Raw genomic sequence first — 24,392 nt, 5'->3', positions numbered from 1 at the left:
ATATCTCAAAGGCATCAGAGAAATACCAATTCCTTCTAGAAAGCTAGCTTAATCAATTGCAAGAGGCTCGCTTTGATAAACAGCAGAGCCATTAGAGGCCATTGTTGCCCAGAGGCACCTCCATCGAGCAAGGACAGCAACCACAGGGCCCCACAGGCTAGTAGACAGTCACCTTGGGGTTTCCCAGTAACTTGCAGGGTCACTCCTGGAAATTTTGGGCCCCACAAGTGAGCTGGCACCCCGCAAATTTCCATTCTCTGTCCTGTATTTCCCAACGACTCAGTGCTCATGGGAGTTTCCTCAGTCTCCAGGGTGCTGGCCCACCAATTTGGGGGCTGCACCCCTGCACTTGCCCAGCTTCATGACCAAAGAAAGAGATCGGAGTCGGCGACAGAGATGACATGGTTGAATGGCTGGGGGAGCCTACCTGTCTGAGGCAAGGGCCTGGAACAATACGCCACCTTGTGCAGTGACAGACAGTGGACAGAACATGGCAGGGGGCAGGGCGTGGGGTGTGTGGTGGGGGTGGGGCGTGGTGAGGTGGGCAGGGAGGCTACAGGTTATAAGGGCACTGACTTCAGGTGGGCTCATCAGTCACCAGGGAAGCTAGCAAAGACACACGCCCCTCATTGCACCTTGGAAGAGAACAGTCACCAGCTGGAGCCTGGGGCAAATGGGTAGGGAGTTCAGACCTCTGTGATACAGACACCTGAGATACAGGTGAAGCAGGCCCTGGTCGGGTAGGGGATGGACAGAGAGCAAGGGCACAGCCATCTTGAGGGGCCTGACCATACAGGTGAACAGAGGGCTGGATGCCTCGTGGTTGCCTTGGATTCCACCCACGACCCCCAGTTAGTAGCACTAGGCAAGGATTTAGGAGGAAGCTTTAGAGGCACCACCCGCTAGTGCTCCCAAGTTTGTTAGAGCTGGACAGTGTCCTAGAGATCAGTGACAACAGCTGGCTTCTCAGGGCCTATTGACAGATACAAGAACTGACGTGCAGATATGTGAAGTGTCTGAGGTCAGACAGCTGGTGGGGCAGAGCTGGGCCCAGGATCGAGGACATCATTTCTTAAAGCAGTGGTTCTCAACCTTGGCTGCACATTAAAATCACCTGGGGAGCTTTAATATGTACATTTGCCCAAGCACCACTCCAGACCAATTAAATCAGAATGTCTCAGAGGTAAGACCTGGCATTTTTTCCCAAAATGCCCCTATGATACAAGCCTAATCTGCCAATAGTTGACAACTACTGTCCAAAAACAGTATCAGAATCACCTGGAGGACTAATTAAATCGAAGACCACCTGACTCCAACCCCAGAGGGTCTGATATTTGCATTCCTAACAAACTCCCAAGAGATGCTGATGCTGGTGCTGCTGGTCTGGCCTGGAGACTATCCCCGTGGTCAGTCCCTTTACTCAGTCCCAAGGGCAAAGGCCTGTGCTTGTCACCACTTTTGTTTGTGTTTTTTTTTCTTTTTGGCTGTGCCATGAAGCATGTGGGATTCTAGTTCCATGATCAGGGATTGAATCCATGACCCCTGTGGTGGAAGCAGGAAGTCTTAACCACTGGACCGCCAGGGAAGTCCCCTGTCCCCACTTGTGATACTTACACCTCTTTGTGCTGTTTTTGACTTTCTCTCCTAAGGCTAATTTCCATGATCACTTGTTGCAGATTTGACCTATTTTTACCCATTTATAAAAGGTTGGGGTATGAGTGAAGCTTAAAATTATGTTTGCTCTAAGCACCCCATCATTCTATGAAGTGGAAGAAGAATGACCTTGCTTATTCTGAACACATTATACCAATTCTAAGACTTCCATCAAGCCGCTCCACACACACACATTTTCCTGAATTCTGTGTGTGTATATGAATCAGAACATGACAATTTCATTTTCCTGAAAACACTCCATTCCCAACTGATGACTAGGTTCTAGGTTATACCAACCTCAAAGAGTTGAAAGGTCTCCTAGGTGGTTGCCAAGCCAAATACAGAGGCATGGCAACCTCACCATGTTCCTCCAGTGGATGGATTTTCCAGTTCAAGGAATGACAATCTGTCTGTGAGGAATCTTCCCCAGCTACAATTCAAACTGAGAACCTGAGAATGCAACCCCCAGAGCTTTAGACACTGGAGCTATGAATAGAGATGTGGCTAGGGTAGAGGCAAAGGGCAGGATGACTTCTCCCATCCTTGCAATGAGGGCTGTGAGAACTAGAAGATCATGTCCACAGCAAGGGGGTGAAGGGGGTTGGCAACCTTCAGAAGAGGGGGGCTGTCATGGAGAAATGCTCCCAAGCATAAGGAAGAGCCATGGTGGCAGTGACTGGGTCACATGATGCTGGAAGATCATTCCTCCATTTTGGTGCACTGTTAGAACCTCCAGCCCTTGCCTCAGCACCATGAGTAGACAAGACATCCTGTCTTTGAGGACTAGGCCATGTTGGGAAAGACATGGTCTAGGAGCCAGACCCTAGTTCAAAGCCCCTCCTGGACACTTATCATTTGTGAACTTGAAGACGTTCCTACTCCTCTCATCTTTAAATGGACATATTTACACTTTCGTTGTGAGGGTTTAAACTTAACATGTAAATTGCACACAGTACAGTGCCTGGTACATAGTAGGCACTCAGTAAGTGGTACCTTCTATTGCCTCAAAATCAAATGTGGGTTGAGGTTTGGTACACCAGATACCACTCTGACAGATTTTTTCCCCCACATAATTCAGACAGCCTGAAGAGCACACATAAATGCAGTGGAAAGAATAAAAATAGAACATCTGGAGACAGATTCTAGTTCCAGCTCTGACTGAAACAGATCATGTGACTTGGCAAATCAATTACTTCTGTTCTCTCATCAGTAAAAGGGGGAAATTGTGCCACATGACCTCCAAAGCCTCTTCCCTTCCAACAATACATAAGTGTCTGTGAGGCCACCAAAATGCCTAGAACCTCACTGTTTATTGTCCACCATACCCTAAAGCAGCATTTTCCAGACTTTCTTGATAAGAATCAGTGAGGATGCTTTTAAACATACAGATTTCTAGGGCCTTCTCATAAAACAGAACTGTCCAAAACAGTAGCCACTAGGCATGTGGGATTATCAGCCTTTAAACATAACTATTCCAAATTTTGGAGAAGGCAATGGCGCTCCACTCCAGTACTCTTGCCTGGAAAATCCCATGGATGGAGGAGCCTGGAAGGCTGCAGTCCATGGGGTCGCTGAGCGTCAGACACGACTGAGCGACTTCCCTTTCACTTTTCACTTTCATGCATTGGAGAAGGAAATGGCAACCCACTCCATTGTTCTTGCCTGGAGAATCCCAGGGATGGGGGAGCCTGGTGGGCTGCCATCTATGGGGTCGCACAGAGTCGGACACGACTGAAGTGACTTAGCAGCAGCAGCAGCAGTCCAAATTTAGATGTCCCATAAGTATAAAATGCACAAAGAAATTTAAAATTTAGTATGAAAAAAGATTATAAAACATGTCAATAATGTTTATAACAAACAAAGCTAGTGGAGGTGATAGAATTGCAGCTGATCTATTTCAAATCCTAAAAGATGATGCTGTGAAAGTGCTGCACTCAATATGCCAGCAAATTTGGGAAACTCAGCAGTGGCCACAGGACTGGAGAAGGTCAGTTTTCATTCCAATCTCAAAGAAAGGCAATGCCAAAGAATTTTCAGACTACCGCATAATTGCACTCTTTTCCCATGCCGGCAAAGTAATGCTCAAAACTCTCCAAGCTCGGCTTCAACAGTACATTAACCAAGAACTTCCATATGTTCAAGCTGGATTCAGAAAAGGCAGAGGAACCAGAGATCAAATTGCCAACATCCATTGGATCATAGAAAAGGTAAGAGAATTCCAGAAAAACATCTACTCCTGCTTCATTGACTATGCCAAATCCTTTGACTGTGTGGATCACAACAAACTGTGGAAAATTTAAGAGATGGGAATACCAGACTACCTGACCTGCTCCTGAGAAACCTGTATGCAGGTCAAAAAGCAACAGTTAGAACTGGACATGGAACAACAGACTTGTTCCAAATTGAGAAAGGAGTACATCAAGGCTGTATATTGTCACCCTGCTTCTTTAACTTATATGCAGTGCACATGATGTGAAATGCCAGGCTGGATGAAGCACAAGCTGGAATCAAGACTGCCAGGAGAAATATCAATAACTTGAGATATGCAGATGACACCACCCTTATGGCAGAAAGTGAAGAAGAACGAAAGAGCCTCTTGATGAAAGTGAAAGAGGAGAGTGAAAAAGCTGGCTTAAAAGTCAACATTCAAAAACTAAGATCATGGCATCTGGTCCCATCACCTCATGGCAAATAGATGGGGAAACAATGGAAATAGTGGCAGACATTATTTTCTTGGGCTCCAAAATCACTGTAGATGATGATGTATCTACCTAAAGAAACTAAAGACCTATATATAGAAAACTATAAAACACTGGTGAAAGAAATCAAAGAGGACACTAATAGATGGAGAAATATACCATGTTCATGGAGTGGAAGAATCAATATAGTGGAAATGAGTATACTACCCAAAGCAATTTATACATTCAATGCAATCCCTATCAAGCTACCAATGGTATTTTTCACAGAGCTAGAACAAATAATTTCACAATTTGTATGGGAATACAAACAACCTCAAATAGCCAAAGCAATCTTGAGAAAGAAGAATGGAACTGGAGGAATCAACCTGCCTGACTTCAGGCTCTACTACAAAGCTACAGTCATCAAGACAGTATGGTACTGGCACAAAGACAGAAATATAGATCAATGGAACAAAATAGAAAGCCCAGAGATAAATCCACACACATATGGACACCTTATCTTTGACAAAGGAGGCAAGAATATACAATGGATTAAAGACAATATCTTTAACAAGTGGTGCTTTGAAAACTGGCCAACCACTTGTAAAACAATGAAACTAGAACACTTTCTAACACCATACACAAAAATAAACTCAAAATGGATTAAAGATCTAAATGTAAGACCAGAAACTATAAAACTCCTAGAGGAGAACATAGGCAAAACACTCTCTGACATACATCACAGCAGGATCCTCTATGATCCACCTCCCAGAATATTGGAAATAAAAGCAAAAATAAACAAATGGGACCTAGTTAAACTTAAAAGCTTCTGCACAACAAAGGAAACTATAAGCAAGGTGAAAAGACAGCCTTCAGAATGGGAGAAAATAATAGCAAATGAAGCACCTGACAAACAACTAATCTCAAAAATATACAAGCAACTCCTACAGCTCAATTCCAGAAAAATAAATGAACCAATCAAAAAATGGGCCAAAGATCTAAATAGACATTTCTCCAAGGAAGACATGCAGATGGCTAACAAACACATGAAAAGATGCTCAACATCACTCATTATCAGAGAAATGCAAATCAAAACCACAATGAGGTACCATTTCACGCCAGTCAGAATAGCTGCGGTCCAAAAGTCTACAAGCAATACATGCTGGAGAGGGTGTGGAGAAAAGGGAACCCTCTTACACTGTTGGTGGGAATGCAAACTAGTACAGCCACTATGGAGAACAGTGTGGAGATTCCTTAAAAAACTGGAAATAGAACTGCCTTATGATCCAGCAATCCCACTGCTGGGCATACACACTGAGGAAACCAGAAGGGAAAGAGACACGTGTACCCCAATATTCATCGCAGCACTGTTTATAATAGCCAGGACATGGAAGCAACCTAGATGTCCATCAGCAGATGAATGGATAAGACAGCTGTGGTACATATACACAATGGAGTATTACTCAGCCATTAAAAAGAATACATTTGAATCAGTTCTAATGAGGTCGATGAAACTGGAGCCTATTATACCGAGTGAAGTAATCCAGAAAGAAAAACAGCAATACAGTATACTAACACATATATAAGGAATTTAGAAAGATGGTAACAATAACCCTGTATACGAGACAGCAAAAGAGACACTGATGTGTAGAACAGTCTTATGGACTCTGTGGGAGAGGGAGAGGGTGGGATCATTTGGGAGAATGTCATTGAAACATGTGTAATATCATATATGAAACGAGTCGCCAGTCCAGGTTTGATGCACGATACTGGATGCTTGAGGCTGGTGCACTGGGACGACCCAGAGGGATGGTATGGGGAGGGAGGAGGGAGGAGGGTTCAAGATGGGGAACACATGTATACCAGTGGCGGATTCATTTTGATATATGGCAAAACCAATACAATAGTGTAAAGTTTAAAATTAAATTAAATTAAAAAAAATAGTCAACATTCAAAAAACTAATATCACGGCATCTGTTCCCATCACCTCATGGCAAATAGATGGGGAAACAATGGAAATAGTGACAGACATTATTTTCTTGGGCTCCAAAATCACTGTAGATGATGATGCAGCCATGAGATTAAAGATACTTGCTCCTTCGAAGAAAAGCTACAACCAACCTAGACAGCATATTAAAAAGAGACATTACCTTGCTGACAAAGGTCCATCTAGTCAAAGCTCTGGTTTATCCAGTAGTCATGTATGGATGTGAGAGTTGGACCAGAAAGAAAGCTGAGTGCCGAAGAATTGATGCTTTTGAACTATGGTGTTGGAGAAGATTCTGGAGAGTCCCTTGGATTGTAAGGAGATCAAACCAGTCAGTCCTAAAGGAAATCAGTCTTGAACATTCATTGGAAGGACTGATGCTGAAGCTGAAGCTCCAATACTGGTGACCATGAGGTTTTTGAGGACACAGCTCGGGAATTGCAGGATCTGGTCAGATAAGAAATGCTAGCTCTTAGTGGACCAGAGAAGGCTCTCTGATGGCTTTTGTCTCAACTCCCTAGATTTTCCTTTTGTGGAATCTGTGGAAATGAACTGGAAGGATTGGCCTTGGTAACTGGAGGACAAAAATCATTTTTTCCTCACTCAACTCTCCACCACCCCTTTTGTTATCACATATAGTCACGTGGTGATGCTCAGAAGGGATATCGTGATTACTGTTCATCCCTTTATGACTCACTGCTTCTACTGCGGTCAGGACTGTACTCAGGAATGTGCATAGGCACATGAAAGATGGATGCTTCCCCTAGGAGTCCTAGCTTGGGAAACATTCTGGGAAAACTACTCTGGTCCAACCCAGGCGGCATCAGAGAAAAGGACAAATCAAACAAAGGTCTTGTTGGTATGGAACTCAATCAGTCTGGGATGCCATCAGGTCTACCCCTGGTGCATCTCCACCCCGCCCCAGTGGTAGAACCGGAAGGGATGAGTAAGATGCCTGCATCAGTAAGGGACAGACTAAGTCCAACCAGGGAAGGAAAGCTTTGGTGGAGAGTCTGTCTACACCCCCATCTAGAGCACGGAAGGACGCTTCTGGTGGAAAAAAGCCACGGCTGTGGATGCCGCTTTTTTTCTCTCTTCCAGATGGGAACTAGCAGTTCCAAAAACCACTCTTAAAATGTATTTTAAAAACTGGGACAAGTTTGATCCCCGGAGTTTAAAAAAGACACTCCTGATCTTCTTCTGTGATAATGAATGGCCATGGTATCCTTTAGAAGATGGGGAACACTGGCCTGTTAAAGGGTGTCTCAATTACGATACTGTTTTACAACTAGACCAGATCTGTAGAAAATAAGAGAAATGGGCAGAAGTGCCATATGTGTTGCTCTTGATCTCTCTGCAAGACATGCCAGCCTTATGTCCTAAGGGTACAGATTTGGGTGTGAAACCTTCAGCTGCCTCCTGTTCTCTTACTTTGCCCCTGAACCTGAGGCTCCCAACTGAACAGGCTGGGAGTCAGGGCACCCTTCTAGGAGGGGTTGCCTCAGTCTCAGTAGAAATTCAAACAGTACTATTTGTGGTTGAGACTGTCAAGAGGATCCAAAAAGTACATACAAGACTTTATGGGACTAGCTTTACTCTATGAGCTTACTTGGAGAGATGTAATGCATGTCTTGGGACAGACGCTGACTTCTGACTTGAAAACTTGAGTTTGGGAGGAAGCTACTACTTTTGGAGATGAATGGCTTGAACGTGAGATAAGAGGAAAGAGGGAGCCCGAAATAGCCCTCCTCTCTACTGGGAGCCAAGCAGTTCCTATAACAGAGCCACTTTGCTGAATGTATTCTTGAAGCACTCAAGTGAGCACGTGCTAAGACTGGGCTAAGTTTACTGACAAAGAATAGGGACAGAAGGAAACTCCTGGTAAATTCCTAAATAATTATTGGAGGCTCTCTACAAGTTTACTGATGTTGAGCCTGAAAGTTCAGAGGGAGAAATGGTCTTAAAAGATAGATTTCTCACTCAGTCGGCTCCAGATATCTGACGTAAGTTACAAAAAGGGGCGTTTGGACCAAATCAGTTTTTTAAAAAACTGTTGCAGCTGGCTCAGATGGCATATTATGGTAGAGAATATGAGGAGGAAAATAAAAGGCAAAAAAGAACCAGGCGAAAGACTGACGCGTCAACAATGGCTGTTAGACCTGCTCTGAAACAGCCTGAGAAAAATGCCCAGAGGGACCCAGGCGAAAAGGGATGGGCTTGTTATTACTGTGGAAAGGAGGGGCATCTCAAGTGGGATTGCCCTCAGGCATCTAAGCTGCCCCCTGCTCCAGGTCTGGTCTGCAAAGGACAATACTGGAGAAGAGACTGCCCTCCGAGGTGTAGGCCCCAGGGGTCAGGCTCTTAGGACAATCAGGGCTGAAGGTGCCCAGGGATCCCCACACAAACTCCCATCCTAATTACACCTGAGGAACCCCATGTATTAATAACTGTGGAGGGCCAATCAGTTGATTTCTTTTGGACACTGGGGCAAATTTCTCTGTGCTCACTGAAGTCCCTGGTCCACTTTCCTCTGGATCTACTACCATAATCGGACTGCCTGGACCAGCCAAATGCTATTATGTCAGTCATCCTTTAAGCTACAACTGGGACTCTGTGCTGTTTTCTTGAGTTTCTAATCGTGCCAGAGTCTCCCTCACCGCTTCTGGGGAGGGATATACTGAGCAAGGTCCAGGCCTCTGCTCTTTCTCTCCCATTAATTGAACAAAATGTAAATCCTAAAGTGTGGGCTGATGGAAAAACTGTAGGTCGAGCACACAATGCTGTTCCTATCTTTATCAAGCTCAAAGACCTTCACCCATTTTCACATCAAAAGCAGTATCCATTAAACTTGAGGTGTTAAGGAAGGGTTAAAACCCATCTTTGAGAATTTAAAGGAGCAGGGGCTATTAATTTCCTGTAACAGTCCCGACAACATTCCTATTTTGGGTGGAAAAAAGTCAAATGATAAATGGAGACTTGTTCAAGATATATGAATAATAAGTGTCTAATCCTTATACTTCATTGTCTGAAATTCCTAAATGAACCTAATATGACTAAGACAATTGAGAGGATTCTTGGGCATTACAGGCTACTGCCACATTTGGATTCTGGGTTATGGGGATCTTGCCCAGCCTATAAAGCCTATAAACATATAACTGAGACTTAGTAGGCCCAAACCAACAAGTTGGTTTGGTCCCCAGAGACTCAAAAAGCTTTTGCTGCTGCTGCTGCTGCTAAGTCACTTCAGTCGTGTCCAACTCTGTGCGACCCCATAGATGGCAGCCCATCAGGCTCCCCTGTCCCTGGGATTCTCCAGGCAAGAACACTGGAGTGGGTTGCCATTTCCTTCTCCAGTGCATGAAAGTGAAAAGTGAAGCTTTTAAGGCTCTTCAAACTGCTCTCTTACAGGCTCCAACTTTGAGCTTGCCCACAGGATCAGAGTTGTTACTGAAAAAAAAGGCTATGGCAACATTGTATAAGGGCAATTGTTACTATTTTGCTAATGCCTAAAGCTCATAAATTTACTAATGGGCAAAATTTTACTATACTGACTTCTCATGATGTAAGTGGGGTCTTAAACTCTAAAGTTCAGAGTGACAATGGCTCCGTCTTTAAAGCTGCTATAACTCAGGGGTGGCAAAAGCTCTAGGAATAGAATATCACACTGTTCCTGGAGACCCCAATCTTCAGAAAAAGTTGAAAAGGCTAATGACATTATTAAAAGACACCCGTGTGAGCTAACTCAGGAAACACAAGACAGTTGGTTTAAAGTTTTACTTGTAGCCTTAATGAGGGCTCAAACTGCCCCTAAGAAGAAGGGACTGTCTCTATGACAGTCTGTTTTTCTGCACAGATATCATCATAGATCCTAAAGCCTTAGGACTATTTGACTCAGCTTTCAGCTTTTCAACCTCCTCATTGTCGTGGCCCAGGCGCAGGTTGGAAAAGAATTTCCAGACATGAGACAGAATGAAAGAATAAAGTTTATTAGAATGGGAGACGCTGTTAGAACAGCAGGCCAGCTCAAGGGAGAACCGAACAGGGGTCCTTAGTCCACTTTTATACCCAGGGTACAAGGCGTGGGATAGGGGTCTTGCAGGTCATTTGCTGATTGGATGAGGCATGTATGCTGGGTCGGGGAAGAGTAGGGCAAATACCTTCTCCCAATGGGGTAGAAGGAGAGACAGGTTATACTGTTCCATTAATAGTTACAACATGGGGGAGGGCAGGATAAGGATCTGGTTTTTCTGTTCCTGCATTCCAAGACCCTCCTTGGTTTTATCTGCTCTTTTGTCCTTGGGTCACCACACTCATCAATTGAAGGCTTCCCATCCAGTCCATAAGGTTGCAAAGAGTAGGACTCGACTTGGCAATTGAACAACAACAACAAGGGAATGGAGGCTTTTCCCTGGCGGCATTAGTGGTACAGAATCCGCTTGCAATGCAGGAGACGCGACTTCCATCCCTGGGTCAGGAAGATCCCCTGGAGGAGGAAATGGCAACCCACTCCAGTATTCTTGCCTGGGAAATCCTGTGGACAGCAGAGGCTGGACTACAGTCCATGGGTTTGTAAGAGAGTCAGACACCACTTAGAAACTAAACAACCAGAGGAAGATCAGAAACACACCTCTGTGATGGAAATGGAAAGGAAATCCAAAAAAGATGGATAAATGTCTACAGTAACTGATTCACTTTGCTGTACAGCAGAAACTAAAACAACACTGTCAAGCAACTATACGCCAATAAAAATTAAAACAAACAAACAAACAAACGCTCCTCTGAGTAGGAGACCTGGGAGCAGAGACTGGATTGCAAACGGGGAGATACTGTGCAAAGAACCCAAGGTGAGCTTTGCAAAGAGGGATCAACAAATACCAACTCTAAGGTGGAAATAAACTTTGTAGGTTACAGCAATCACAAGAGGAGCAAGAGACTACAGGGGCATAGAGCAGGCAGGGAGATGGGAAATGAATTAGAAAAGACACCAGGACAAGTAGAGCTCTAGTGGGATTTGTGTGTGTGTGTGTGAGATGGAAAATTGAATTATTCCTTGCATGGGATGGAAAGCCCTTGAACAGATAGAAACAGGGAGGTGACATCAGTTCATTTCCATTTCCCAAGAATCCTTAAGATCATTTTCTGTGTTGAGGTAGGGGCAAAATGGGTGAAGGAGCTCAAAAGGTACCAACTTTCAGGCTGACTGAATAAAATTAATATTTTAAGGTAAGACGAGTAAAACAGAAATATTTTTCCCTGCCCTCTAGTGTGCACTGTTCATCTGCACTATGCATTAACCTGACCTCCCCAACGGCAGAAACACCTGCTCAACTAGAAAGATCAATTCTTCTTCTTCTAGTGCCAGCCATGGAAACTCCTTAGAAGATAACACGCCTCTCTCAATTCTGCATGGGATCACCAAGACTCACCATGTACCCTGCATGTGCATAGAGCTTTGGTGAAACTGATGCACAACACCAATAGATCATTTCCCTTAAAGATACGGACTGGTACAGAACAGACCAGGTCACAGGACCTGAGGAGGTATGGAGCCATACCTACCAGAAGTTCTCACCTTAAATACTTGCTTAAGACCTTACTAGTCTCACTAGCTATACTGTTCATATCCTGCCTATTTGACGACATGATCGTTTCTTGCATTACCAGATGTGTGACTGAGCCTCTGATAAAAGCAACAATAACTAAGTGACTTGAAACCATTCACCCAATAGATAGCTCTCAAAGATCAATGATGGTAATAGCAGAACTCTAGCTATGGGAAGAAGCAACAAGAGGGAATCATTTCCTGACTGTAACAGACCAGCAAGACAGGCCATCCAGAGGCTGGGGGCTACTGTCAGGAGGGCCTAGTCCCCTAATAGCACATGCAGGGTCCTATCAAAGAAATCCTGGCCTGACCTGGGGATGAGCATTCCTAGTGTTGTGGGCCACATTGGTCACAAAACGCCTCTCAAACCTTGGTCAAAGTTAAGACCTAAAGGGAGAAGTTTGTAAAACAAAGATTGTTGCCCACCATCCAGTCCTACTGGAATCCAGTTGTGAGCCACTGCAGTCACTGACCTAAATTATACCCTAAAAGGAATTCAAGGTGAAGATCAGAGTGAGGAATTTTGTCCTCTGGGAAAACTGACAAAACTGATGCCAGGTACCATTAGGCGTTTTTGGGTGAAAATTTTATGAACCCAGTTTCCTGCATCTTCCCATACTTGGAAAAGCACTAAAACCATTAACTCAGATGTCTGTTCCCGAATGAAGAGCAGTAACCTTCCAGCAAGATGTGTGCTTGACTGTACCCACCCAATTCTAAAGTCACAGACATACTGGCTTCCCCTCTCCTCCCCTCTTCAGAACTGTCCTCAGAGCTCTTCTAAAAGACTGTTTCCCTGGTTATCATCCTCAGGTTGGTTCAAGTGAAACTTTCCATTTATTTGTGAAGCTATTAATTTTTTCATCTTTATAAAATAAGTAAGTCATGTGTGTACTGTGCTAAGTCACTTCAGTCACGTCTGACTATTTGCACCCCTATGGACTGGAGCCCGCCAGGCTCCTCTGTCCATGGGCTTCTCCAGGCAAGAATACTGGAGTGGGTTGCCATGTCCTCCTCCAGGGCATCCTCCCAACCCAGGGATCGAACCCAGCTCTCTTATGTCTCCTGCATTGACAGGTGGGTTCTTTACCACTAGCGCCACCTGGGAAGCTCCTAAGTAAGTCATGGGGATGTCATACACAGCATATTTGAAAGATGCTAAAATTACATCTTAAAAGTTGTCATCACAAGGAAAAACTCATAATTATGTGTAGTGGTGGATGTTTTCTAGACCTATTGTGATCATTTCACAATAGCTACAAATATTGAATCATTATGTTGTGTATCTGAAATATAGTATGTCAATTACACCTCAATAAAAAAAGATCTGTTTCATTTCTTAAAGAAAAATAAACTTTGACAGTCTCTACAATAATATAAAAAAAGACAAGGGGAAGATTTCAGAGCCAGGGTACAATTAATTGGAGATAAGGGACTCTTGTTTCTCTAGCATCCTGGCCAATTTTGGACCAGCTTCTCTGGGTGAAGCTGGAGGATTTAGATTAGGGATATTGAAATATGCCTTCTGACCTTTCCTTTACAAAGCACCCTAAAAATTCTCAATCAAGCTAACTTTAAGGCACTCCATTGTCCTTTCCATACCTTTGGCTTTGTGAAAACCATCCCCCTAGTGGATGATTTAGAAAAACCATATACACAGATCATAAAAGTCAATGAATATTTGAGTGTTTTTGGTGTGCTAGACCCCAGGCTGCTGGAACGATTATTTTTAGTTACTATTTTTGGCCACATCGAATTGCTTGTGGGATCTTGGTTTCCCAACCAAGGATCGAACCTGGGCCCTCAGCTGTGAAAGCACAGAGTCCTACCCACTGGACAAAGGGATTGTCCCTGTTGGAAAGATTATCACTCGGGGCTACTTTTACTCTGGAGCAACATAAGTGTTTTCCATAAGCACGAAACCAAATGGAATACAAATGGAGACAAAATGCAACAAATGAATTTAACCATATACCAAGTTGTTGACCCAACTTCACAGGGCATGACTTGAACAACACACTAATATAGCCAGAAAAAAAGAACTGCCAAAAAACAAGCTTCAGTTGTTTTCAGTTATCAGTGCCACTACAGATGGTGACTGCAGCCATGAAATTAAAAGACGCTTACTCCTTGGAAGGAAAGTTATGACCAACCTAGATAGCATATTCAAAAGCAGAGACATTACTTTGCCAACAAAGGTCTGTCTAGTCAAGGCTATGGTTTTTCCTGTGGTCATGTATGGATGTGAGAGTTGGACTGTGAAGAAGGCTGAGCACCGAAGAATTGATGCTTTTGAACTGTGGTGTTGGAGAAGACTCTTGAGAGTCCCTTGGACTGCAAGGAGATCCAACCAGTACATTCCAAAGGAGATCAGCCCTGGGATTTCTTTGGAAGGAATGATGCTAAAGCTGAAACTGCAGTACTTTGGCCACCTCATGCGAAGAGTTGACTCATTGGAAAAGACTCTGATGCTGGGAGGGATTGGGGGCAGGAGGAGAAGGGGACGACAGAGGATGAGATGGCTGGATGGCATCACTGACTCGATGGACGTGAGTCTCAGTGAACTCCGGGAGTTGGTGATGGACAGGGAGGCCTGGTGTGCTGCGATCCATGGGGTCACAAAGAGTCGGACACAGTTGAGCGACTGATCTGATCTGATCTGATCTGATACACACTCACAGCCTGAAAAACTGAATATACAGTTATGTTGATGTCATTAGGAACAAAGATTTTAAACATGAAACAAAAGATACACAAGCATGAAATGAAAGGAAAAGAAGCCTGGTGGTACTGATTTTGAATTGGAAATAACAGTATAAACTCATGGCTATTTTCCCCTTAAAAATATATACATCCTAACTCTCTACTGGAAAGACATAGAAGCAAAGAGACACCCAATTGTAATTACTCTGAAAACAGGTAATGGGAAAAAAATTGACAATTTATCCTCCCTTTCCTACACAGACTTAATTACAAGTAAACCAGTAACTGATGGGGGAAAGTTCTTTATAGAAAAGTTTTCACTAATAAAGAAGGAATCCTAGAGTTCTAATATCTCTATCTTGTAATCTTCAATGAAATGATGGATCTAGCCACTGGAGAACTTTATAAAGTAGCATCAAATTGACAACATCTACTCAACCAGTGGCCCACACTCCTGCCCCAGGAGAAGGTCAGATGTCTCCTCACCTGCAGAATGTTCTTGCTTCCATATCACACTGGAATCCCATCAAGCTTTCAGACTTCCTACCAGCTTACAGGATGGAATCTGTAAAAATCAAAAAATGCAGTAAGTATTACAGAATAGATGGCCTAGTGTCTTTAGTAAGCAAATGGCAAGATAAATGAAAAAGAAAAAAAGAAGATACAGGAATTGTCACATAAATGCAACCTGTGGATCCTGGCTGCATTTCATACAAAGCCAACTAGAAAAAAAAAATTTATCAGATGACTTGGACAATTTCAATACTGATTGGATATTTGATGATATTAATTTGTTTAGGTATGCAAATGTTATTAAAACAATTTTATAAGAAGTCCTTATCTTTTACAGATACACTGAAGTTTTTACGGCTGAGATGCTATGATGCCTGGAAGCAGCTTTAAAATAACTCAGTGCCAGTGGTGGCCATGCTGGGGGATGTGTACAAGGAAACAAGTTGGCACCAGAGCTGATAATTGTTTAAGCTGGTGATGTCTGAATAGGTGTTCCTTGTACTCTTCTCTGAACTCTTGTGGATGTTTGGAAATTCCTCATTACAGAAAGAGTAGTGTAGATGCCAAACATTAGGGATTACATGTTAGACAATTATCTCCAGTTGTTTTAAGGAAATCCACATTTCATCTTTTGCTCTTTGCTACAGACACCACCTTTATGGCAGAAAGTGAAGAAGAACTAAAGAGCCTCTTGATGAAAGTGAAAGAGGAGAGCGAAAAAGTTGGCTTAAAGCTCAACATTCAGAAAACTAAGATCATGGCATCCAGTCCCATCACTTCATGGCATATAGATGTGGAAACAATGGAAGCAGTGACAGACTTTATTTTCTTGGGTTCCAAAATGACTACAGATGGTTACTGCAGCCATGAGATTAAAAGATGCTTGCTCCTTGGAAGAAAAGCTATGACAAACCTAGACAACATATTAAAAAGCAGAAACATTACTTTGCCGACAAAGGTCCATATAGTCAAAGCTATGGTTTTTCCTGTAGTCATGTATGGATGTGAGAGCTGGACCATAAAGAAGGCTGAGTGCCAAAGAACTGATGCTTTTGAACTATGGTGTTGAAGAAGACTCTTGAGAGTCCCTTGGGCTTCAAGGAGACCAAACCAGTCAGTCCTAAAGGATATCAACCCTAAATATTCATTGGAAGGACAGACAGTGAAGCTGAAACTCCAATACCTTGGCCACCTGATGCAAAGAGCTGACTTGTTAGGAAAGACCCTGATGCTGGGCAAGACTGAAGGCAGGAGAAGAAGGGGATGACACAGTATGAGATGGTTGGATGGCATCACCATCTCAATGGACATGAGTTTGAGTAAGCTCCAGGAGTTGGTGATGGACAGGGAAGCCTGGCATGCTACAGTCCATGGGGTCACAAAGGGTCAGACAGACTGAGTGACTGAACAACAACGACAATGCATTCCTATTATAAAGGGTGTTATGCAGGGCTGAGGGTCTGAAGTGGTTAGGAAAGGCTGAGGAAAAGCCTTTCAGATGCGATCTGCTAGCTGAGCTGCACTGGGTAACCAGCTGAGCTGAGGCAATCAGAGGCCATGCCCAAGGCAGTCCTAGGGCACATCACAGATGCTTTTGAGTAATGGAAATGAGATTGGCAGATCATCCTGGCCTTTTTAAATTCACTGAAGATTTAGACATTTGTCTTAAGAACAGTGAGAAGCCAAAGAAGGATTTTACCTTCAGCTTTGCATTTTGTACATATGGAAGATAGATGTATATACTCATGGCACGGCTCCAAGGGAAAGCCATTGAAAGAAGACCCATAGTGTTTTCTTGGAAGTGTGGGTTTCCTGAAACATGGTAAAATGTGTGAATAATGGAGGGCTGGAAGGACTGATGCTGAAGCTGAAACTCCAATACTTTGGTTACCTGATGGGAAGAACTGACTCATTGGAAAAGACCCTGATGCTGGGAAAGATTAAGGGCAGGAGGAGAAGGGGACGACAGAGGATGAGATGATTGGATGGCATCACTGACTCAATGGACGTGAGTTTGAGCAAGCTCCAGGAGTTGGTGATGGACAGGGAGGCCTGGCGTGCTGCAGTCACAAAGACTCAGACACGACTGAGTGACTGAACTGACTGATGATCATCTCTTTCTTATAGCCAATGTAGAAGTGTTAAAAAAAAAAATTATAAACTCTTCCCTATTGAAATGTGGGTGTGCTCCAGTTGAAGAGAATTTTAGCATGAAATGCTGGGACCACCAGATCTGTAGTTCAACCATGGCAATGCCTTTTACTTATTCTGTGTGGCCTGACAAGAGTAGGGCAAGCCTTTTCTTTCATCTGCGGTTGTATGAGTTGGTTTTCACTAAACCATGTATTGCATCATGTGGCATATTCTTTAAGTCTGGCCGTGTTTTCCCATCATGCAGACCATGGCTGATTCGTGTGGCCTTAATTTTGTTGTTGTTTAGTCACCAAGTCATGTCCAACTCTTTGCAATCCCATGGACTGCAGCACGCCAGATTTCCCTGTCCGTCAGTATCTCCTGGAGCTTGCTCAGATTCATGTCCATTGAGTCGGTGAAGCCATACAACCATCTCATTCTCTGTTGCCCCTTTCTCCTCCTGCCCTAAATCTTTCCCAGCATTAGGGTCTTTTCCAACGATTCAGTTCTTTGCATCATGTGGCCAAAGTTTTGGAGCTTTGGCTTCATCATCAGTCCTTCCAATGAATATTCAGAGTTGATTTCCTTTAGGATTGACTGGTTTGATCTTGCTGTCCAAGGGATTCTCAAAAGTCTTCACCAGCGCCACAATTCAAAAGCATGAATTCTTTGGTGCTCCAGCTCTCACATCCATACATGATTACTGGGAAAACCATAGCTTTGACTAGATGGACCTTTGTTGGCAAAGTAAGGTCTCTGTTTTTTAGTATGGTGTCTAGGTTTGTCATCCCCTTGCTGTCTAGGTTGGCCACAGCATTGTCATGGCAAAGGGGCTTGCATAACTCAATGACGCTATGAGCCATGCTGTGCAGGACCACGGAAGACAGACAGGTCACAGTGGAGAGTTCTGACAAAACGTGTCTCCCACCAATGCAGGAGACATAAGAGGCATGGATTTAATTCTTGGGTCAGGAAGATCCCCTGGAATAGGGCATGGCAACCCACTCCAGTATTCTTGCCTGGAGAATCCCATGGACAGAGGAGCCTGGCGGGCTACAGTCCATGGGGTTGCAGAGTCGGACACAGACTGAAGTGACCTGGTGCGGACACACACCGAGGTTCCTTAAAAAGCTAAATGCTGGGAGCGAGCTCCGCCCGTGGCAAAGGTCATGAGGAAGGAGGCTTGGCATACGCAAAGGCAGGATCGAGCCTCAGGAGTCCCCCTGGAAATTCTTGAGCATCTACCCCCCAAACCAGAGTCTGCCTACTTTCTGCTTTGTGCTTTCACCTACACCTCTGACTTTACAGGGGGCTGTCCCTCACTACCTCTCTCTGAAAAAAGAGTTAGCTTACAGCTCCAGTTAATAATTCCTGGGTGTGAAAGTGTTTCAACCTACAAACTCCTTTGGAAATCCTCTAGCCTGCCTGAATAGGTTTTTCCGGCCACATGTGATTGTTCAGAGCCTCCCAACTGTGAGAGGCAGGAGATGTTCTAAACTGTTTAAACACAGATTCCTTTGAGTAGTTAAAAGATCGATTAGAAATTGGATTGGTGAAGGGTTTTTCACTTATTGGGCCAATGTTTGCTGCTAAGTCTCCATATCCCTTACCTACTGTGTCCTTGGCAGTGTGTTGATTGATATAATGGATGTATAGAAATGTAAGTAGTAGCCTCAATGTTTGTAACCTTGGACCCTTGAGTTAATTCTTTTTCTTGTTGTAGCCCACCACACCTTTGCCCTATAGGAATGCAACTTTAATGCTTTTGGAGGGTGGCGCCTGACTAATCACCTTTAGATAAAAATAAGTTTTCTGAAGAAAGGGTCTTAAAATGTTAACAGGCCTCCGGGCCAGAAGATGATGTAAATCACCTAAACTTTTGCATATGATAAGTTTGAAAGCCTGGCTTCGATTAGGATCAGGAACTGCTGTCCTTGCATGACTCTACCCCTTCCCCCATTATCCTCTATGCATAAGTATAAAAACTACTTTGGAAAATAAACTGCGGGCCTTGATCACCAAAACTTAGTCTCCCCATGTTGTTCTTTCTTTCACCTTCTGGCTGAATTTTTCCTCTGGGGTGGGGAAGCTTGTCAAGCCTACTAATTTTGCCTGGGCTTCTAAGATCTGACTGGGGACGCCTTAGTGTCTCCTCTCCTTCAGGAGAACGGGAGGACGCCTGCAGCCTTTGTAGGTGACGTAAATTCCCTGCTTTGGAATTTTATTCAGCCCCTTTTCTTCACTGAATTTTCCTACTGAGCTATCCTTATTTCAGCCGCTTTTCTCCACAGAATTTCCTCACTGAGCTATCCTTATTTCAGCCGCTTTTCTCCACTGAATTTCCTCACTGAGCTATCCTCATTCTATTACTCTTTATATCCTTGATGAATATTTAAATAAATAGGTCGCCGACACCGTCTCTCCTTCAAATACCCTGGATCAGCCGGGGCTGGACCCCGGCAGCTAAAAATAGAGTGATCATATGATCCAGCAACCCCACTCCTGGGCATGTATCTGGAGAAAATCATAATTTGAAAAGATACATTTACTGCAATGTTCACTGCAGCACTATTTACAATAGCCAACACATGGAAGCAACCTAAATGGCCATCAATACGGGAATGGATAAAGAAGATGTGGTATATACATATACAATGGAATGTTACTCAGACATGAAAACAGAATGAAATAGTGCCGTTTGCATCAACGTGGATGAACCTAGAGATTGTCATACTGAGTGAAGTCAGAGAAAGACAAATACCATGTTATTTTGCTTATACGTGGAATCAAAAAAATAGTACAAATGAACCTGCAACAGAACAGAAATAGAGTCACAGCTATAGAAAACAAACTTATGGTTACTAAAGGGGAAAGCGGTGGGGAGGAGGAGGGAGAAGATAAAATGGGAGCCTGGGATTGACATATACACTAATATGTATCAAATAGATGACAAACAAGGATATACTTTATAGGACAGGGAACTGGATGTTCAATATTCGGTAATGACCTCTGTGGGAAAATAATCTGAAAAATAGTGGATCTATGTATGGGTTTAACTGAGTCACTTGGCTGTACAGCAGAAACTAGAAACATTGTAAAACAACTATACTCCAATTAAAAATTAATTTAAAAAAACCACCGGGCTTCACCAACTGTCTGCACAACTGGCTTCACCATCAATAAACCTTGCCAATCTTAAGCAACTTGCCAGCCTTTAAGATGGAGAAGGCAATGGCACCCACTCCAGTACTCTTGCCTGGAAAATCCATGGACAGAGGAGGCTGGTAGGCTGCAGTCCATGGGGTCGCTGAGCGTCAGACACAACTGAGCGACTTCCCTTTCACTTTTCACTTTCATGCATTGGAGAAGGAAATGGCAACCCACTCCAGTGTTCTTGCCTGGAGAATCCCAGGGATGGGAGAGTCTGGTGGACTGCTGTCTATGGGGTAACACAGAGTCGGACATGACTGAAGTGACTTAGCAGTAGCAGCAGCAGCATTTAAGAAACCAAAAGTGGTATTTATCAAACACAAGGGGGAGGAAGTTATGGACTTTAGCAAATAGCTATTATGGAATTCTTTCATAAAGCTTTTTTGCATCATTTTACAACTCGCATTTTTCTTATTACAAAAGAAAACATGTTCTGTATAGAAATTCTAGAAACTAAAGATAAATCAAAATTTAAAAGATAAAAATATTCTCCAACCATAGAGGGCCACAAAAAGCACTGTTAATGTCAGTGTATGACCTGCCAGCTACATACTTTTGTCACATATTTACACATTTAAAAAATTTGTATGAATGAAGTCAGAAGGTACCTATTAGTTTGTAACCCACTCTCATGGGTAAGTAACGATTTTTAACAACCTGATTTTTAACTCCTAATATTCCACTGTAGCTGTAACTTATTCCACTGATTCCCTCATTGTTGCCCAATTAGATGGTTTTCTGTTTTACAATTATAAACAACGCTTGAGTATATTTGTAACTATCACCTCATCCAAATTATTATTATTTTTTTATTAAATGTATTTTAATTGGAGGTTAATTACTTTACAATATTGTATTGGTTTTGCCATACATCAACATGAGGACCAAGTTTCTCGAGGTGAAGTTGCTGGGTCCAACAATATGCAAACATTTCAGGGATCTGATTCATAATCTTACTTTGCCCCTTAAGAAGCATTAGATTCATTCTCAGAAATCCACTTGGGGCCAAAAAAGAACATTACATCTATTTTTAAAAAAGGTTTTTAGGAGAAGGAGATGGCAACCCACTCCAGTATTCTTGCCTGGAAAATTCCATGGACACAGGAGCCTGGCGGATGACAAACCATGAGGTTACACGACAGAACATGCACGTGTGACCAGGGTGGAGGGAGATGGGCTGGTAGCAATAAACAGGTAGAACTTTTTAAAAAGGATTTCTAGATATTTAAATACTTTTTTGACTCCAAGGGTGGTGGTAGAGGGGCTAAAACGTGGGAGGAAGACGCAAGTGAATGGTGTTTCCCTGCCACCCAAACAGGCAACACGGCACGAGTGTGCACCCTAGCCCACATGGGCCCCACGTTGCTGCATCTGCCAGAAGACTATGCTCCTTGGCCCATCTTGAGCCTGCAAGTACATTCCTTGGTCTCTCCTCTCTTGCCTTTGCTCCTCTCTTTCCAGTGATTCTCAATGGGCTCTGTGCTGTCCTCTATGGCTCACAGTGGGCATCTCTGTGGGTGAGGGTTTGCTGTGACAAGGATGTGGGTGTACCCTTGAACTTTGACTACTGACATCCTGTGCAATGGCAATGTTGTCTACTTCTCACATGACTTTCAAATGTTCCTCTGGACATTTATGTAGGTGGAATCCTGCATCTAAAACCTGCATGCAATATCTGGACTTAGATCCTATCACCATTCTACAGAAAAATAAAAAAATAGCTTTTGAATGAACTTCCCAGGAATACAAAAGTATCTAGTAAGTAAATTGAGGGCTGTGTTGATAACTTGCTTTTTTCCAGGTTTTTCATGAGTTGTTTACCACTGCAAAAAAGTCCTATCACCAGCGGTAATGCTACTAGTGGTATTCAAGCCACTGATTTAACACCCCACTTTGGTCTATGCCCGCAGGCACTGCAGTCACAGTGATTATGACCAAACATCCAACCACTTCGTCGTGACATACATATTAGTTTATAACACACTGTTTTGATTTCTTGCTTGTATTATAGTCTTTAAAAAATCTAAAAATTATGTGTGAAGTTAAGTATTATTACCTGTGAAGTTAAGTATTATTATCTGTGAACTACACTTAAGGATTCTAAAGAGGATGCTTAAAAAACAGTTGTTTAAAAAGCTGGCAATGGGTTGTGATAGGCTTGAGAGCAACTTGCTGGCGACCCCTCGTGGCGAACTCGAGCAAATGCTTCATAGCCAGCGGCTCTTTTAAAAGCTTGTGGCTCCAAAATGTGGTTAAGGAAATGATCCCTTTCTCACTCCCACCCCCGACCCGCCCAGACTCAAACAGGGCTGGTTCCTGTTAGTGAGCTGGTGCCTGAGCAGGGGGGATAGAGCGGAAAGTGGGGAGGCAGTCAGAGACAAGGCAAAGAATGGCAACCCGCAAATTTTCTAGGTATTTGTTTGTACCCAGAAAATTTCAGCATGTCACATCCCCTTATTTTTTCTGTCTCACCTGCTGGTGTCTCCCAGGTCTTTTACTCCATTCATGGCAGAGTCCCAATGTGTACTTTTGACTCCCGCTTTTCTCAAACCAGTGGTCCTTTAATTCAATGCCCCAGCATCCCTCCTTGGACTTGGTGGTCCAGCCCTGAGGGTTTCACATCCGGGACTTCTGGGCGGGGCTGACTTGGCATCTCCCAAGTGATGCTGACGTGGCTTGATGGGGGAGAAGTTCAAACTCGACTTTAAATCCTTGCCTATGTGAGCTGTATTCACCAGTCTCACGTTATGAGACCACGACACTCTGAGAAGTTTCCAAAGGGCCTGGATTTCAAGGACTTTGGCACTTTTCTAAAAGCAACAGAGCACAGTGCAGGACCACCTCACAGAAGGGTCCCCGTGAATCCTTCCCTGGAGGTGGCTCCCTCCCCATGGGGAGGCAAGGTTTCCCAAATCTCAGTGTTCCTGCCAAATGAGCCTACGTGCCTTAAATAGAAGATTTCACTGGGAAAAGCTATTTGCTCCTTTTGGCAGCTTTGAGGCTCTGCTCCAAAAGAATAGTGTCTTTTGGCAGCCGAAGTAGGTGTCTTTTCACAGAGAAAAACTCGAGTCTCAAAGGGCCAGAGTACTTTGGTTTTCATCATTCTTCTTGGACTTGTTCCTTGTAATCATTTTGAAAATTAAGTCCTCCTGTGCTTTCTGGAAAATGAATAAATAGGAGAGAATGAGGAAGAAAAAGAAAGTGGAGGGAAGAAAGAAAGGCAAGGAAAAATGGGAGCTAGAAGGCAGGGGTTGGTCTAGGTTGGGAGGTCTGGCTGGTAAGGGGAGAAAACGGTGAATTTTTCTGGAGAGAAGAATACTGAAGGAGGGGCAAGTTAGAGGACTTGGAGAGAGCACAGGGCAACCAGACTTCCCTTCCCACCAGAGGACGGTGTCACCGTGATGTGCATGGCTCCTAGGCAGCTGCCCTGCAGCATGGGTCTGCAGAGGCAGGTGCAGCGGCCCCAGGCTGGCCCAGTGGCGCCACCCCCTGGCACTCACACCCTCAGGTCCTCCTCCTGCACCCTGGCAGAAGCAGTGATGTCACTGCTAAGACAGGGTCATAAAAGCACTAGGCTTCTTTCCATCTGCTGGGTCACACTGGCTCTGGGAGCAGCCAGCTGCCCCCCTAGCAGCCTTGCAGGGAGGCCCACGGGGTACCCACAGTCCAGCCAGGGACCTGGGGATGGCTCCTCCCGGCCCAAATGACTGCAGCCTGGCCCACAATCTCACCAGAGACCCTGAGCCCCAATCCCCCAGCTCAGCTGCTTCTGCATTCCTGAGCCACAGGAGATACTAAAGGCGTGTTGTGTTGCGGCACCAAGTTTTGTACTGAAACAGACAGTTGTCTTCGACAGTGACTAGAGTTTGGGAACTGGGCACCCCACTGAGTGAGGAGAGTTCCCACTGAT

At 43.9% G+C, this 24,392-nt stretch overlaps 1 long non-coding RNA gene across 4 annotated transcripts in view; it reads right to left on the bottom strand.

The window, feature by feature from the left end:
- Positions 1–10,288: 10,288 nt before the first annotated feature.
- Positions 10,289–24,392, bottom strand: part of LOC147339846 (uncharacterized) — a 116,253-nt gene continuing 102,149 nt past the window's right edge. Inside the window, exons 4-5 of one of the 4 annotated variants that reach the window (XR_015159106.1) lie at positions 15,113–15,191; positions 10,289–10,870 (exon numbers count right to left, since the gene is read on the bottom strand). This is a non-coding gene — a long non-coding RNA (uncharacterized LOC147339846). Of the gene's footprint in view, positions 10,871–12,608; positions 14,614–15,112; positions 15,192–24,392 lie in introns of those variants that run through there. The other 3 variants (XR_015159108.1, XR_015159107.1, XR_015159109.1) reach the window with 3 other exon arrangements.

The sequence above is a fragment of the Bos grunniens genome, chromosome X, assembly GCF_055505025.1.
Source record: "Bos grunniens cultivar Pamir isolate PY7600 chromosome X, Bosgru_T2T1.0, whole genome shotgun sequence".
In the NCBI taxonomy this organism is placed as follows: domain Eukaryota; kingdom Metazoa; phylum Chordata; class Mammalia; order Artiodactyla; family Bovidae; genus Bos; species Bos grunniens.
The sequence above is the reverse complement of the archived record's forward strand: the minus strand, read 5'-3'. Positions and strand labels throughout refer to the sequence as shown.